The 18,293-nt window shown below is 37.9% G+C and overlaps 1 long non-coding RNA gene across 1 annotated transcript; it reads right to left on the minus strand.

Moving 5' to 3' along the window:
• Positions 1-779: 779 nt before the first annotated feature.
• LOC110909757 lies at positions 780-1,882 on the minus strand. Its single transcript, XR_002575599.1, has 3 exons — positions 1,769-1,882; positions 1,174-1,227; positions 780-866 (listed from the first exon to the last, which is right to left on the minus strand). It is a non-coding gene; the product is annotated as an uncharacterized LOC110909757 (long non-coding RNA).
• Positions 1,883-18,293: the final 16,411 nt, after the last annotated feature.

Raw genomic sequence — 18,293 nt, forward strand, 5'->3', positions numbered from 1 at the left:
CCGGTATTAAAAGCTCTTGTGTCCTTGGACGACCTCGGTATCTTACCAACACTATACTACGTCCACGATGGGTGCACTTGCCCATATGTGTGTTTAGTGTTAGTGAATATCGTGTTTTATAAATTTAAAACTTGGCTAAAAGTGTAAAAAGGGGCTTAAATATACATCAAAAATATAACACACTTCACGCACATCACTTACGGTGACGCCCAGCACACTATGATAATTTTCTTATTTGCAGCCATCTTTCCGACCCGTTTTAACCTATACTCATCCGTTTCATCACAAACCTTTCCACATCATCCCGTAATGATTTCCCTAACATTCCATAATGTTTCATAACCAAATTATTCATAATGCAAAAATTCGAACTTTAAAGGTACTTACTTGCTTCGCGCCGCGGAACGAACACATACTTCACACGAGCTTTCGGTTTGAGTTCAAGCATTCGATGCTCAAATCCCTCAAACCTAGGCTCTGATACCAACTTGTAACGTCCATAATTTTCTTTTTAAATTTATTAAATAACAACGTACTTTCTAACGAAATTTGGGCATGACCCGTTTGCAAAACGAGCGGTCCCCTGTTTTTCATAATCAAATGTCATTCAAAAATACGCAACCATTAAAAAGACACAACATACACGTCAAAACATACCATGTTTTTACTTACAAAACCATTAACTTTAAATACGTACTTACTACAAGTTTTCCAAAAGACAATCAAAATAGAAACTAGGTTTAACTACTAGACGTAGACATAAGTGACAAAGTATTAAACATTGACTTTTACAAAATGCAGAACGCTTGACGGGCTTGAGGCGTGTTCGAACCGGGCAAAGCTTGATAGCTAGACATGAGATTTACCTACATGACCACAACATCAAAAACTCATTAGAACAATAATTTCTTTCTTTAACTCAAGAATCTAACTTACGGACTTGAAACAAATGTGACATTCACAACTTGTGCTTTACTACATTCTTTCATTCTTGCACGGTAACGTGTTCCAATGGAACTCCATACCATTCCTTCTAATCTTACAATAACATTATTCGACCCGTTCAAGAGAAGGGTCTATACACACATCTTTTTCCATTCTTGGTTTGAATTAACACATTTATTGATAAACACATTTCTATCGTGAAAACTAAAAATTGTATAAGTAGCGTACCTCGGTCTTGATCCCCTTGTTGCTTCACTTGACTCGAACTTTCTTCCTTAACGCCTACATATAACCATTTATTCTCTTAATTTATGTTTCATACTCATTTACACATATCAATCGATAAAACATCATACAATTTACTCATGCTTCATAAACATATTCAATTCACATAAAGTTTATGGCTTATATGACTAGCATTTTCATTGAGGCATTTTGTCAAACACTTGATGTGCACATTATCAACAAAGCACAAGGTACAAGTATTTATAGCTTAACTCTACTTATTCACCTTCTAAACTAACAAGAATCAGTCAAGTTCATAACTTTCTTTCATCCTACACCATCTTAACTAATTCTTCTATCTCTATGCAAGATCATTTATAAATTTTCATCTAATAGCTTACATGCAAAACATTGGGTTTATGATTTCTTCACAACAATTGGGTAATACACTTAAATCATTCAATCAATCAGAAATCAAGCAGAATTTTCGAACCATTATGAAACCCTAACTCTCACTTGTATATAATTTCCACATAATTTCATGATTGGGTTAAAACCCACTTTCTACAATTCATCCAAAACAGAAAATTTGACTTACCGCTTGTTGTACTAGCTTAGATAGTTAAGGTTTCGAGTTCATGCATGTGATTTGGCCTTGATTTCCCTTTCAATTTTGCTAATTTGCAGAATTTAGGGTTTCCCCCTTGCTTTCCCTTCTTGATCGATCCCAGAGAACACACGTAATGTGTGTTTTTGTTTTTATTAATCCTTATTTACTAGTAATTATAAAACTTCCATCTTTTAACAAGTTTAGTCCCCCTATTTACTTAAATTGCTATTTGTCACATAACCTTCCCTCTATTCAAGTTACTAACATATATACTTTACTAGGTTAAATATAACATGACTAAACATTTTAAATAACATTCATAAATTGCATATTTTTGGGGTGTTACAATTTTACAAGTGGTAAAGAGGTTAATGTAGATGACTCATTCCTACAAGTGGTTTTTGTTGATCATACCTACAAGTGGTATTGATTGTGATCTTACAAGTGGTTATTCTTTACAAGTGGTACAAAGTTTGCTTGAATGCAACACGGTAAATCAGGGACATTGAGTTGTACTTGATTTACTAACATTAAAACAGACAAGATGATGAACCATAACCCCGATTTTAACCCACGTGTAATCTAAAGTGATAAAAACAAACTCATTTTCTGGAAAAATCATTTTGATTAAAACAAACTTAAGTGTTTTGAGTTTTAAATGAGAAAATGGTTTGTGAAAGGGGGAGTTCAGATTGTTTATGTTTAGTGAATGGCGAATTGAGGCGATTTGATATCGGGTGTCATGTTTCTTTACAGTTTGTTTTGAATTTTCTTCAAGTGGGTCAAGAGCTTAGATAGTTTTCAAATTTCTTTAATGTGTTTGCATTTTAGGGGGAGTATAGAAAATGCCAGAAAATTTCAGAAAATCCAAAAACATTAGAAAATTTGAAAAAGCCAAAAACATGATAATATTCAAAAATGAGTTTCGTAGTGAAAAGAGGAAATGATAGTACATCAGTGGACTGTCACAACATGCTAAAGAATTGGAAAGTTAAAATGTGATAAACAATCTCACTGCGGATATGCCAGTAGGTTTTTTGACGAGATATAAACCTAAAAATTCAAACTTGCTTATTCTGTGGGGAACAACATCTTGGATATATAGGTAACCCCTGAAATCTTGTTTGAAAGGTCCCTTATTTTGAGAAACTAGGTTTTTATGCTCAGTGATATCTGGGGTATTATCCCGGGACTTCTGTTGTATGGAAGTACTGACCTAGTCCCCGGATAATGCTTTCCGCATATGCTTGAAATATAGCATCGCCCTCAGCAAGCTGATGAAACAATAAAATTGATAGTCACTGCTCTTGTAATCAAAAAGATCCTCTAAAGGGGACACACCGAAAGTCGAAGTCGTCATCTCTCTGCGTATACAGAAGTATCGACCTGAGCTCTCACGGCCCTCGCATCTAACCCCTGACAGATATCATCTGTGGTATACTCACCTGTAAGACTGAATATTGGGATCTGGATACGGGAGTATATTCAAGAAGTAGGACACACGAATAAGTTTAAGTGCTTAAAACATTAATTCGTATCTCGAAGCAGTTGAAATTTATGTGGAAATTTAAGTGGACAAACATACTGACAATCTAGGTGAATTGTTTAGAGCTTAAAATGTAATCAAGCTTAATGGTGTTAGTGACATGTCTCATAAACTGATATGATCCTCTTACACGAACTCACAAAAATATTGTTTGTAAATATTTCAGTTTCTGCTTTGTTCTGTTTTTACATGTGATGTCATATACTTTCTTTCAGAAAAAAATAAAAAGATTTTGTGTGTGTTTTAGCATAAACTTTTGAAAAAGCCAAAAAGATTTTCGACAACTGATGTTGGAAAGCTGATTTTCAAAGTTCCGAGTGCTAAACATGATGGCATTGTTGTGAGGGGGAGTATGTATTAATTGTCAAAAAATGTTTTCAAAATCAACAAGTGGTTCATCATGTGTGTGTAATCTGAGGGAGAGTAGTTGATTGTGAATATGTTATGAGAAGGAGTAATCTGACTATGTCAAGAGTTGGTGCACTACAAATTGTTAAATTTAGAAAATTTATTTCTGGGTTAAGTATGTGCAGATTCAGCCAAGTGTCGATCCTGGAAATTGAAGTCTCTATAGTTTGAGCCAGGTCTCAGTCTTGGAAGATGAAGAAGCAGACAACGATCCTGTATCAGATATTGCTGAAGAACAAAGGAACGCCAGCAAATTGAGAGGGGGAGTCTGAAGATAGAGAGAGAGAAAAACCCAGAGACTGATCAAGACTGAAGATGTGAAGACACAACTTTGTCGTGACTTGATGGACGACTCCGTTAACATCTGAGGGGGAGTCTGTTGGTGCACTACATCTGTCAACTTCGTCTTGGATCGAGTCAAACATTGTTTTGTATAGATTAGGGCACGTTTTACGAGAAAACTGGAAAGTATATGTGGTTAGGAAGATAGTTTCGCTTTTATGGCCCTAGGATATAGTTTCGCTTATTTGGTCAAGAATAGTTCCGCTCATATGGATATGTCCATATGAGCGAAACCTTCATGTCTATAAATAGTGGATCATTTGAGCGAAACTATAAGCATGATCTTGTATTCCACGCCGAAGTGCTGTCGGTGTGAAGAACTGCTTGTAATTGTGTGATAGTCAATACAACCAGCACTTTTAGTGAAGATTCAGTTGTTTCTACCTACATTTCTTGTAATTCCGCACCTGAAACGTAGTTGAACGCCTCTGAACGACTCAATCGGGTCAGAATATGATCCTACAACTTGCATCACACATAATTTCAAATGGTAAAAACCAATTTGGTGATTAGAAGATTGGGGCCTCATCCAATTTCCGTTTCAACACATTAAAGGCATTTTCACATTGTTTGTCAGAATTAAAGTCTTGGTCTTTTAACAAAAGATTACATAAAGGTTTTGTAATATCACAAAATCCTTTTATAAACCTCCTATAAAATCCTGCATGACCCAAAAATGATCTAACGCCCTTAACGCTCGTGGGATAGCGTAAAGTAGAAATGACTTGCACTTTCGCATGATCAACCTCTATCCCACGACTTGATACTACATGCCCCAACACTATCCCTTCTTGAACCATAAAATGGCTCCTCTCCCAACTCTAGACCAAGTTAGTTTCCACACAACGTTTTAAAACTTCTTCTAACTTGTCAAGGTAAGTATCAAAAGATGACCCAATTATTGAGAAATCATCCATGAAGATTTCCAAAGACTCCCCCACCATATCCGAAAAGATACTCATCATACACCTCTGAAAGGTAGCGGGGGCATTACATAGTCCAAATAGCATTTGCCTAAATGATAATGTGCCATATGGACACATAAAAGTGGTCATTGATTGGTCTTTCGGATGAATGGCAATTTGATTGTAACCATAATAGCCATCCAGAAAACAGTAAAACTTTTGACCGGCTAATTTCTCAACTATTTGGTCAATAAATGGTAAAGGAAAGTGATTTTTGGAAGTTGCGGAATATAACTTCCTATAATCAATACAAATACGCCACGCGGTTACCGGCCGAGTGGCTACCTGTTGGTTCGTCATGTGACCCTAACGAGTCAATCAGAAGAGTTTTAAATCAAAATCAAAGGCGGAATCAGTGATTCTGACGTAATACAGCTTGATTCTCCCTAATTATCTTTTTATTAATGATTTCAAAGCTTTTACAGATCGTTTGACAAACTGGCAGCACCTCGGCTCTGAAATCAAGACCGTTACAAATGAATCAGCAAGTTGGGTATTTATAGGGTTGTAATTTCGTATGAAATAGGCAATGCTAATTTCGTGCGAAATTACACTTGTTACTTTCGTGCGAAATAGCATAAGCTTATTTCGTGCGAAATTACCTTTAAACATACAAAACCTGTTTTCCAACCTGCTGAACACTGGTTTATCCTATCTAGACACATGACTCGATACAAGACAAAGTTAACAGACATTTATGCACCAACAGACTCCCCCTTGGATGTTGACGAAGTCTTCGGGATTGAGTCTTCAGTCTTGATCAGTCTTGTCTTTCTTTTCAAATAGATTTGACACTGAAAGCATCCTTCAATCTCTATATTTAAACTCCCCTTTGAATGTTGATCCAGAATTTTGACTCCCCCTTTCGAAGACTCCCCCTCTCGATAAGCTGGGACTTGAATTCTGGCTCAAACTTTACACAACCTTTGCCATGGGGATTTCATTTTTCTGCTATCACACTTTCAAACCTATAACATGCTTCTAAAAAATATGACATTACAATCTATTCACATTTAAACTTCTTTTGATGTTCATCAGTTTTAATAATCCACTTTAGTCTTCAGGTTCAAGTTAATGACCCTGGGTACTCAATTTGTCTACCAAGTCCAACTTAATGACCTTGGTTGACCTGAGACAAAAGAAAAACTGATTTTGTTCAACATTTTTTCTGAAAAATTACAAGTTTCAAATGAATGAACTTGTTTTGACTTTTCAACTTTCAGGTATTATCATGATTAGTTCCAAACTCATCTTCTAGTAAGAATCTTCCTGCATCTGCTTCAAACTGCGAATCTGAAGATCAGCTTTCCACTTTAGTTTTTCGGAAAAATAAAGCAGAAATGAAAAATCTTTTTGGATTTTCAATAAAGATTCTAAACTAGAAAACTATTAAATCTTTTTGAGTTTTGGAAATTTAACAGAAATGAAATGCAGTAAATGAAAGCTATTTACAAACATATTTTTGGTGAGCGTGTCAGGGAATCATATCAGTTATCAACAAGTTACTAGCACCGTTAAGCTTGATAACATACACAGAATTAAACAATTCGCTTAGATTGTCGATATACTGTTCCAATTTAAATTCTCACGCAAATTTCAATCTGTTCAGGATACGAATTTAATGTTTTAGAGACTTAGCTTATACGAGTGTACCATCACAGAATATACTCCCGTATCCAGACCACTATATTCAGTTTTACATGTGAATGCACACTAATGATATTTGTAATGGGGTAAATGCGAAACCATAAGACCTCAGGTCAGAACCTCCGTTCGTGCAGAGAGATGATGGTTCGACTTTAGGTGGGTTCCCTTTGGGAATCTTTTATTTCAACAGCACATGATTAGCATTTTGCAATGTTTCATCATTTTTTATGTTGAGGGTGAGCTTTAAGATTAAAGCTAATGCAAAGCATTATACGAGGACTAGGCTATTGCTCCCGCAAAATCAGAAGTCCTGGTATAATACCCTAGATATCATCACGTACAAAGACCTAGTATGTCAGAAATAGCGTCTTTCAAACAAGATTTCAGGGGTTACCTATATATCCGAGAGATATTCCCCACGAAATAAGCAAGTGATGATTTTAGGCTTATATCCCGAACAAACCTACTAAGTGTGTGAAAACCTACCGGCACATCATCAGCGAGACTGTTTAATGTTTTAAAACTTTTCATTTCTTTAGCATATTGTAACTGTATAACTGATGTACTATCATTTTCCCTTTTTACACAAGCTCTTTTTTAGTTTTCTATTGTTTTTGGATTTTAACATATTTCATGTTTTTGGATTTTTGAATTTTTACTATTTTTGTATTTTCTGGAAACAACCTACCTACTCCCCCTAAATACCAAAGCAAGTAAAAAATCGACAAACCATTGCAGATTGCTTTTCAACATCATCTACAGTGGTACCTTCATCAAAGCCAATAATCCCATCCGACACCGATAAAGCTTCATACCATTTAGTTTTAACAGATATTTAAACCGAGTTTTATCAAACACTTTGGTATGTAAATCAGCTTTTTGATTGTCAGTGTGGATTTTCTCAATTCGTATCAACTTCTTCTCGAAACAATCGCGAATGAAGTGATAATGAATCTCGATGTGTTTAGTTTTTGCGTGATGAACAGGATTTTTTGTGATGTTTATCGCTGCCTCATTATCAACAAAGATAGGGGTGTTAAGAAATTGCAAACCGTAGTCGCGCATCTGTTGCTGGATCCACAAGATCTGAGAGCAGCAACTGCTAGCAGATACATACTCGGCTTCACATGTGGATAAAGCTATAGAGGTCTGCTTCTTACATTGCCAGGTGACCAATCGTGGTCCAAAAAACTGATATCCCGCTGTTGTTGATTTAGCATTAACTTTGCAGCATCCGAAATCGGAATCGGAATACCCTTCGAGCGTGAAATCGCCTTCTTTTGGATACCACAACCCCAATGATGGAGTTCCTTTCAGGTAGCGTAATATCCGTTTCACAATCACCATATGCGAAGCTCTGGGGTTAGATTGAAATCTTGCTGCGAGGCAGGTAGGATACATGATATCGGGTCTTGAAGCAGTCAAGTACATCAGCGATCCGATCATGGAACGATACATCGTTTCATCTACCTTCTCTCCGGTGAGATCAGGGTTTAACCCATGGTTCATCGCTAACGGGGTGGAAGCTGGAGTAGATCCTGACATCCCAAATTTCTCTAAGATATCATGAACGTACTTCGTCTGATGTATGAATATTCCCTCAGGCAGCTGATCAACTTGAAGTCCCAAGAATAATTTCATCTCACCCATTGATGACATTTCAAATTTTTGCTTCATGACTTTTTCAAACTCTTTGCACAAATCTTATTTGTTGACCCAAATATGATATCATCTACGTATATCTGAACTATCAGAAGATGTTCGTCGACTTCTTTGGTGAAGAGAGTGGCATCCACTTTTCCATGGATGAAGCTGTTGGCAAGTAGGTGTTGAGACAATGTCTCGTACCAAGCTCTCGGGGCCTAGTGTAAACCATACAACGCTTTATCCAGTAAATACACCTTGTCTTTGTGGATTGGATCGGTGAAGCCCGGTGGCTGTCCGACATAAACCTCCTCTTTTCCCTTCCCATAGAGAAAAGTCGTTTTCACATCTAACTGAAAAACTTTAAATCCTTTCCACGATGCAAATGCTAGAAAGATTCTAATCGCTTCAAGTCTAGCAACGGGAGCATATACTTCGGTGAAATCTATACACTCCTGCTGACTAAAACCCTGGACTACGAGGCGAGCTTTGTTACGAATAATAACCCCTCAGTCGTCTCTTTTACACTTAAACACCCACTTGGTGTTGATCTTCCTGTGACCATCAGGCAAGTCTGCTAATTTCCACACTCCCAATTTCTCAAATTGACTCAACTCTTCTTGCATAGCATTGACCCAAGAATCTTCAGTTAGCGCCTCTTTGTATGTTCGCGGTTCAATCTGCGAAATAAAACAACTAAGTGAAAACTCAGTTTGTAAAGAAGCAACTGTAGAATAAAAACAAGTAAGGCCTTGGTCAATTTGTCGTCTTGTGCAAACGCCTGATTGTAATTCTCCGATAATCAACTCCTCTGGATGGTATGACAGAGTTCTTGGCATCACCTCGCCTGGAACATCTACCTCGCCTTCCAAATTTGTGACATTTTGATTTGCACATTGTTCACTGACTGGAATTGTTTGACTTGAAATCTGAATTTGCTCCCCCTCAGAATCTGAATCACCATGATCAAAAACTGGCATATTATCATATTCTAAATTATCATTGACTGCCGTCTGATTATCAGGAACATGTTCATGTTCTGAAGATTGTTGAATATCATCATGTTCACCAGCATTGCTAGGACCGGCTTCATCATCATTTGAAGTTTGTTGTTGACGTCTAGAATATTCAGCTGGGAATCTTTCTTGTGATGACTCATACTCTCTCAGAATATCCAACTCATCAAAGAACTCTGATTCTTCTTCCTCATCAAATGACTTCCACAAGGTATCATAATCATAACGCCATCCGTCACCAAGATAATGAGGTAGCATATTATAACCTTGACACTCAACATTATATGCTTCGATGATCTTCTTATAGCTTGGAACAAAGACTCGTTTCATTGGACTTGCATATCCCACGAAAATTCCTTTGATACTCTTTGGACCAAACTTACCACGAGGTTCTATAACCATGCAGGGAGACCCAAACGGTTCTAGATACTTCAGGTTCGGTTTACGGTTGTTGATCAGCTCGAAACATGTCTTGTTGAATTTCTTAACAATGAGAACCCTGTTAAGAGTATAGCAAGCGGCTGATACTGCTTCTGCCCAAAAGTTGATTGGTAGCTTTGAATCAGCAAGCATCGTCCTGGCCGTTTCAATTAGCGTCCTGTTCTTTCGTCCTGCTACTCCATTTTGTTGTGGAGTGTAAGGAGCACTAAATTCTTGCAATATACCTCTCTCATCACAATATACTTCAATTCTGATGTTCTTGGACTCTGTACCGTTGTCACTTCTGATTCTACTGATACGAGCATGGTACAAGTTTTCAATTTTTCTAAACAATGCCATCAAACTTTCAAATGTTTCATCTTTCGTCTTCAGAAATGATACCTACGAAAATCTGGAGTAATCGTCAGTTACTACAAGATAGTAGAGATCACCGGTTATGCTTTTGACATTCACTTGACCAAAAAGATCCATATGAAGTATCTCTAACGGTCGCGAAACTGAATTGACTTTCTTTTGAGGATGTGATTTCTTCTTTTGCTTACCTCTGACACAACTAATGCACTCCCCTTCCAGATGAAAACCTTTTAAATGAACACCATTTACCAAGTCATTATGTACTAGATGATTCATTTTTCGTAGATGAATATGGCCCATCTTTCTATGCCATAACTGTGACTCCTTTTCCGTTGCTTTTGACATGAAGCAATGAACCTGACCTGTGGTAGTAGTAGCTACGCTCATGTCCAACACGTACAGATCATTGACTTTGGGTGCTCTCATGATAACCCACTCTTCGGGGACAACAAATCCTGGTTTCAAGATCAAACATTCTTTGTCTGTGAAGTGCGTTGTATACATTCTATCACAGATCTGAGATATGCTCAGAAGATTATTCTCTAGCTCAGCAATGTAATTCACTCTTTCAAACGTGACAATACCATTAGATAGCGTTCCTTCACCAACTATTCGACCACCTTGATTGCCTGCAAATCCCACATATCCTCCATTAAACCCTCTAACATCATACAGCAGGGTTTTCTTCCCTGTCATGTGCCGAGAAGCTCCACTATCCATAATCCATCGCGAAACGGATCTTGGAAGCTCCTACACATGTCACAAACACTTAGTTAGATTTTGATGCCACCCAAGCCTCTTTTGACTCAGGTAGCTAGAAATTGACGACAGTTCTTTTGGTGAACAACGGTGGAAAATTTTTGTCATTCATTTTTAAGCACTCTTCAGATCCAACCTCAACCTCTTTATATAAGAAAAAATCATCTTTAAGATGTTGACCAGATGGTTGGTCTTTCTTTTGAACATCTTTCTTTTCAGAAATGAGCATTTGTTCTTCAAGTTTCTCATAGTAATCCAAAGGAACATTCATATTTACCGGTGTAGTAGAAGATGATTGTTTTTCTGACTCAGAAACCTTTGGTTTTGGAGAACTTGTTTTCTTTTCAACAACTTTTGGCTTCCAAGTTTGTTGAGATGAGGCAACCCGTGTGTAAAACTTGTCATTTTTAGTTACCACATTCTTTATAGGTTCAGTTTTGTTTTCGGTGTTTTCATTTTCCAAAACTTTCTTCTCAACAACCATTGGAGCTTTACCTTTTGCATCAACTTTCTTTTTCTGACTCTCAACAACTTCAGACTTAGGCTTTAAGTTGGTGCACTTTCGTGCAATATGTCCAACTTGATTGCATTTAAAACATGTACGAGTATCAATTACCCGACTTGTGCCTTCAGTCTGAGGCTGTGAGGCCTTCTTCTCAAAGAATTCTTCATTTGATTTTGAAAAAATTTTAGACTCTTCATCAGAAAGTGAACTTGAACTCGAACTCCTCACAGAAATCTTTTTCTCAGCGAACTTTTTGTTTTGAAAATTCTTTCTTTGATAATTCTTACCACCCTGATAACCACCCGACCATCTGTTTTGGTTGTTGTTAGAAAAACGCGGTGGTACAACAGGCTTTTTATAGTAAGATTTATCTTTTTCAAAGTTCAATTTTCTCTCTGAATGTTTCAAACCTTCAATTTCTGACACATCAATCTCAATCAGTTTGAACACATTTTTCAACTTGTCAACATTCACATTTTCTAAAGGAAATCCACGATCCGAATACAACTTATCAGATCCCACCATCTTGTACATCACAAGATTAGGTTCTTCACTTAAGTTGTTTTTGGATTTTGATTTCAGAATATATTTGTCCAAAAAGCATTCATCATCCTCAGTAGTGTCAATTTCAGTTTTCAAAACATTCTCAGTCATGCTTTTAACAATTTCAGATTGGACACTATCTTCATCGGAAGATGAATTGAATGTGACATCAATTGTGTCTGGAAGCTTAACTTCATTTTCTTCTTCATCATTTACCAACCCTGATTTTTTCTTTGAAAAATTGTTTAAAACTGGCGGTGGAACCTGATGATACCCAACCCCAGTTCCATCAGAGTATACATCTTCGCCTGCTTTGTTCTTCCCAATTAGTTTAGGGACGATATATTGAAGAACAAAACTTGCGGAGTTGTAACTGTTCAATTTCAATTGAATGCGTTCATTTTCAATTTTTGCTTCTTGAAACTGAAGCTTCAACTTAGCAATCTCATCTAGTTGCTGATTGATTAGCTCTTCTTTTACTCTAAGAACTCCTGACAGTTGCACATTTTCTTTGTTTGTTTTACCATTTCTTTCATCAGAATCTTTTATCGTTCATTTTAGCTTCTCAAAATTTTCTAAGAGTTGACGATTTTCATGAATTAGCTTTTCATTTTCTTTCCTAATTCTTTCTACGTCACTTTTATCATTTTCGATTTTCTCAATTAATTCTTTTAATCATTCATTTGAAGCTTTTAACATCTTGTCACGGTTTAAAATCTGATCTTCAACATCTCTGACTCTTCCTGTCAGTTGTTCGATCTTTTTACCACTGAGGTAAGTAAGTGTACTACAAACCTTGCAGTTTTTCATGCAATTTTTGCAGTCACTCTCATTTTTAGCTTTCTTACCTGACTCATTGATTGCATCATTCTGACCGACCTTGCTTTTAGACTTAGTTCCAGAACCAGAAACTACCTCTAGCTCTTTTGCAGCAAGTACTTTGTCGTCCATCTTCTTCAAGTTTTCAGCAGTAAACTCCTGTGACGTGTCAATAATCCCGTCATCAATTTTCTTTGACTGCGGCTCTTTCTCCCTTTCTTTTTCTTTTTCATCAGCTTCTCCTCCTCCCCACCACTCTCTCTGTCTGGCTTCTTCTTCTTCAGTAATTTGTTGAATGAAAGCTTCAACACTAATAGAATCTGGGTCAACTGCAATGTTTCCTTTGGGATCAAGGTAACACTCTCTATCAGCATCCCATCTTTTCGCCTTCTTAGCTTCTTTGAATGTGTGATAGATTCTGCTCATCATGTTTTGGGCTTTCATCCTTCTGTTGACGAACTTTTCTTCTTCTGTTCTGTTGTCTTTGAAAGGAACAATTTTGGTCACAAACGCATAGCCCACTGCATCCTCTTCTGGTAGCAGTTCACTCCAATCGAAACCTTCGTCATCATGAATAACAGCAAGAGCTCTTGATTTTTCTTTGGGGTTATCTTCAAGCTGCTTCATTCTGGGCGGTTCTGATTTGTTCTGATGATAGATTGCTCTTTTGTAATAATCTTCTCTGAATGGATTTGCAGTATCATCAGCAGGTGCGTTTCGACATTCACGTTTAAAATGTCCCTTTGTTTACACCTGAAGCACGTGACTTTTGACTTATCAAAACCAAGTTTTGTGGAAGGTCCGCCAATTGAATGTCTTCCAGTAATCTCCATGAACCTTTGTGCTCGTCGGATCGCACTAGCCACACACCACCAGATATCTATCAACTCCATTTCTTCTGGGTCGATCTGATCATAGTCCTTCTTGGTGAGGTTAGTGTTTCCGATTTTACCTGCAACAAGACTCTCGTAAGATTCCAAAACAGATGCTAAAAACACCATTTGTTGTTTGGCAGATTCTTCACTAAAGTTCTGAGCATTTTTAAGATCAACAGCGATATTGCATTGGAACAAATTCTTCGAAGCTGACTGGCTTGGAGTTGTTGACGGTGAACCACTATGAAAACCACTGCTTGAACTTTCTTGGTTTGACGTGTTAGGACTTTCAGCTAAGAAAGCTGTCTTAGGAGACACATTCTTCGGGATCATACTTCCTCGATAATACAACTCAACATTCTGCTGATATGAGGAATGATTGACTTTATATGATTTCTTAATCTCCAGCTCATGACTCTCCAGTCTTTCAATTAACAGATCAACCGTCAGATCCTCTGACTTAATCGTGTTCTTCAGCATCAAAGCAAAGTATTACCAGTCTTTCTCATCCGGCAACGAGTCAAACAGTTTGTCAACTAATTCTTCTTGAGTATATATGATTCCGTGTCTTGCCAGCTCCATCTTCAAATGCCCGAATCTTTCAATCATCTTAGAAACAGATTCGTTTTTCAAACATCCAAACAAATCAATCTCTTTTCTTAACAACTTTTTTTTGTTTTTTACTATCTCAGCACTACCCACACATTTCACTCTCAGTTTCTCCCATAGATCTTTTGCATTTGTGTACTCAATCAATGATATTATGTCGTCTCTCATAGACTGATGAAGCAATGCAATGCACTTTCGTTCAGCAACAAAACTTTCTACATCTTCATTGCCTTCTATATTTTCATAATCCGATCTCCCCATATTGAAACCATTCTTCATGCTCTTCCAGGTTGGATACGCAAATTCTTTTAGCCACTCTTCAAACCTTTGAGCCCATCTATTGTATTCTTCAATCGCCATCAGTTTGGGAGGTTTGTTGTATGTGCCATATGCACTCTCCACGCTTAAAGCATCAGAAAGAGTTTTCTTCGTACTTGGATTTGAAACGTTATTATTTGTGTTGTTTGATGTATCATCTCATGTGTTTCCCGTGAAAGCAAACATGTCACTGAACGGATTCATAAACTCATCCATCTGTACGTATCTGAAACAATCAACAAATACTTAGAAAAATTTTGATTTTAACAAAGATAGTTTCAAATGAAATTAGTTCACGCGAAATTATATTTAACGCGAAATACCCTTCAAACGAAATAAGATTTTAAGCGAAATAAGCTTTCAAACAAAATTCCCCTCACACGAAATAGTGTTTTCAAGCTAAATCACCAAGCGAAAGGTAATTTCGTGCGAAATTATGTCTGGTTTTGTGCGAAATTATGTTCACCAACTTAATTTCGTACGAAATACCAAATATGATGCTGATTTCGTGCGAACTACCGTGATTTCGTACAAAATAAGACACTCAAAGTTAATTTCGTGCGAAATTCCAGCTGACTATTTCGTGTGAAATTATGATGACATCAGCAAATCGGCCACCATTTTGTCAAATTGATCCGGATTTTGTTCGAATTTTGGTCCAATTATTTCAAGGATTCATTAAAATAGTGTTTTACGTGATATATGTGAAATTCAATCCATTTTGTCCGTTAAATCTTGTTCAATTTAGAAAAGAACGAGTAGAAGTGATGAAAACAAGCTGAATTAGTATAAACTCTTCTTCCTGAGCTCTGATACCACTTGTTGGATCGTCGTGTGACCCTAACGAGTCAATCAGAAGATTTTTAAATCAAAATCAAAGGCAGAATCAGTGATTCTGAGGTAATACAGCTTGATTTTCCCTAATTATCTTCTTATTAATGATTTCAAAGCTTTTACAGATCGTTTGACAAACTGGCAGCACCTCGGCTCTGAAATCAAGACCGTTACAAATGAATCAGCAGGTTGGGTATTTATAGGGTTGTAATGTCGTACGAAATAGGCAATGCTAATTTCGTGCGAAATTACACTTGTTAATTTCGTGCGAAATAGCATAAGCTTATTTCGTGCGAAATTACCTTTAAACATACAAAACCTGTTTTCCGACCTGCTGAACACTGGTTTATCCTATCTAGACACATGACTCGATACAAGACAAAGTTAACAGACATGTATGCACCAACACTACCTCTTCACCTGCATCGTTTTTGATGACTTAGATCCCCGCCTTCTTGGGAACTGTCTGTGTCGGGCTCACCCACTGGCTATCAGAGATAGGGTAAATGATACCCGCATCTAGCCACCTTAAGACTTCCTTCTTCACCACCTCCCGCATATTTGCGTTTAATCGTCTTTGTGTGTCTTGTGCGGGAGTTACTGCGTCATCCGTGATGATCTTGTGCATCACTACCGACGGACTAATTCCCTTCAAATCCGCTATGGTCCACCCAATAGCCGCCATATCGGTGACCAAAACAACCATCAACTTCTCCTCTAGCTCCTCGGTCAAGTTTGATGCAATAATGACTAGGAGCGTGTTGCCTTCACCCACTTAAGCATACTTGAGATGCTTGTTGATGTGTGCAAAATGCAACATATAAATTACATCAATTGTGGCATAAAACTAACCCCGTTTTTAGTACTAATGTTGGAAAAAGTGTGCTTTTGTCTTCCTTTTGTATTTTCAGGATTAAATGAGCTCAAATGAACAAAAGTAGCAAAAAGGCAGCTAAATCTAACATAAATACAAGAAAAGGAATAAACGTGGCATGCCCGACCCCTCAACAGCATCCTCCCAAGCAAAAATAAGAGAACAGAAGGCTGAACACTCCCTGTGCTCAATGAGCACGGGGGCGTGCCCAAGTGTCTGCAGAAAAGACAAAGTTGTAGAAGCTTCTATCACCCACCACGGGGGTGTGCCCAGCGGACACGGGGCCGTGGTCAACTCTAAGATTCGCAGAATCTAGGGAAATCTTGATAGTACAGATACGCTTCTGCACACGGGGTCGTGCCCAGCGGACACGGAGGCGTGGTCAACTAATGCAAACAAACTGCAATTAATGAAGAAAGAGAAGATGGGAGGACACGGGGCCGTGTCCGTGCTTCTGTGCAGGCTATAAATAGGGGTGCTTGGCTCACTTTCAAATCATCCCTTGGCAAACCACCTCTCTCCCACTTCACCCACACTCCACCACCACCACCACCACAACACCATCATCCACCACCACCATCATCCATCATCCATCATATAGTGTGTGTAGTAGTCTCGGGATCCAATATTGATAGTAAGAGTTCTTGACAATCAAAGGCCATGTTTGCCTAAGTTTCTTACGTCAATTGGTGAAGACAAGCATTTAGTGTAATACATTTTATTTTTAATCGTTTTGCACTTTTTATTTGGTTATGTATTAATGACTATAATAACTAGTTTCTTATGTTGAAGGTGTGTCTTCCTTATCATTTGTCCGTGGTGTCTTGGCGTTATTTTACTGTCCTATATAAAATAAAAGATTTACACCATTCATATCTCCACGGTCTATATGGAGATATGTTGGCTACCTGGTCGGGGGTTAAGGGATTGGTTTGGTAAGAGTCTTGCCTTGTTTGGTGTATAGATCCTGCAAGGACCTGGGTCAAGCTTAGTAGGATCTCCTTCAATACCCACTGGTATTGGATGGCGGGGGTCCGAATTTCTTAATCCCCTCATATGTAAACTACTATTAATATATTAACCCGACTACTCAGGACTGTATTGTCACACCCCCAAAAACCACACGCGGAGTACCACCGCTTGGGAGCCTGACTGACCAGGATCAAGCCACCAATCATATAGAACAATGTATATAGTTAAAGTAATAGCAATTAAACCAAACCAAATCCATATGAAAGGTGTTTCCAAAACATAAGTAAGTTATCACTGTTTAGCGGAAGCGTATAAGTAAAACCCAATATAAATAAGTATGTAATGTCATAAAGTGTTCAACAAACAATCACGATCCAAGCCCACAACGACCAGCTCCTCCCTGTGCAAGCTCCATGTATCTAACGACCTGCAAGGCATGTAACAGAGGATCAACAACTAGTTGAGCGAGTTCACAGTTTATAGTTTAGTAATTGTAATAGTATGGTAAGCCTTGTGTTCGTTCATTAAGTCATGTATCGTAATAGTTCGTATCGCAGCCCTCTAGGCATGTATGCGAAGATTAGGGAAAGTTCTCAAGTATTCTAGACTAGGTATGTTTGTATCGCGGCCACCCGGCACCTGTGCGAAGTTTTAGTGTATAGTTCGCAGCCTTCCTAGGCATGTGTGCGAAGGTTAGTCATATTATCGCAGCCAACACTGGCATGTGTGCGAAGATCAGTCATATTATCGCAGCCAATCCCGGCGTGTGTGCGAAGATCAGTTCTATAAGCATCACTAGTCTAGCAGTATCTTAACCAATCACCTTCCTCACCCGAGGATCATATCACCACGTTCCATTATCTAGAGAAGTACAAATAAATAAATCAATCTCATTCCCACCCTGGGAACCCCATGCCTTGGCTGTGTGAACTCACCTTGGTTTGCTCGGTATGTTAGTGCTTCTAGGGTTTATTTATCGTCTAAGTCCGTTACACACGACCTAGTATGCATTGCACATGATACGGTGTAAGTATTTAACGTT

This window comes from Helianthus annuus, chromosome 15, assembly GCF_002127325.2.
Source record: "Helianthus annuus cultivar XRQ/B chromosome 15, HanXRQr2.0-SUNRISE, whole genome shotgun sequence".
Classification (NCBI taxonomy): domain Eukaryota; kingdom Viridiplantae; phylum Streptophyta; class Magnoliopsida; order Asterales; family Asteraceae; genus Helianthus; species Helianthus annuus.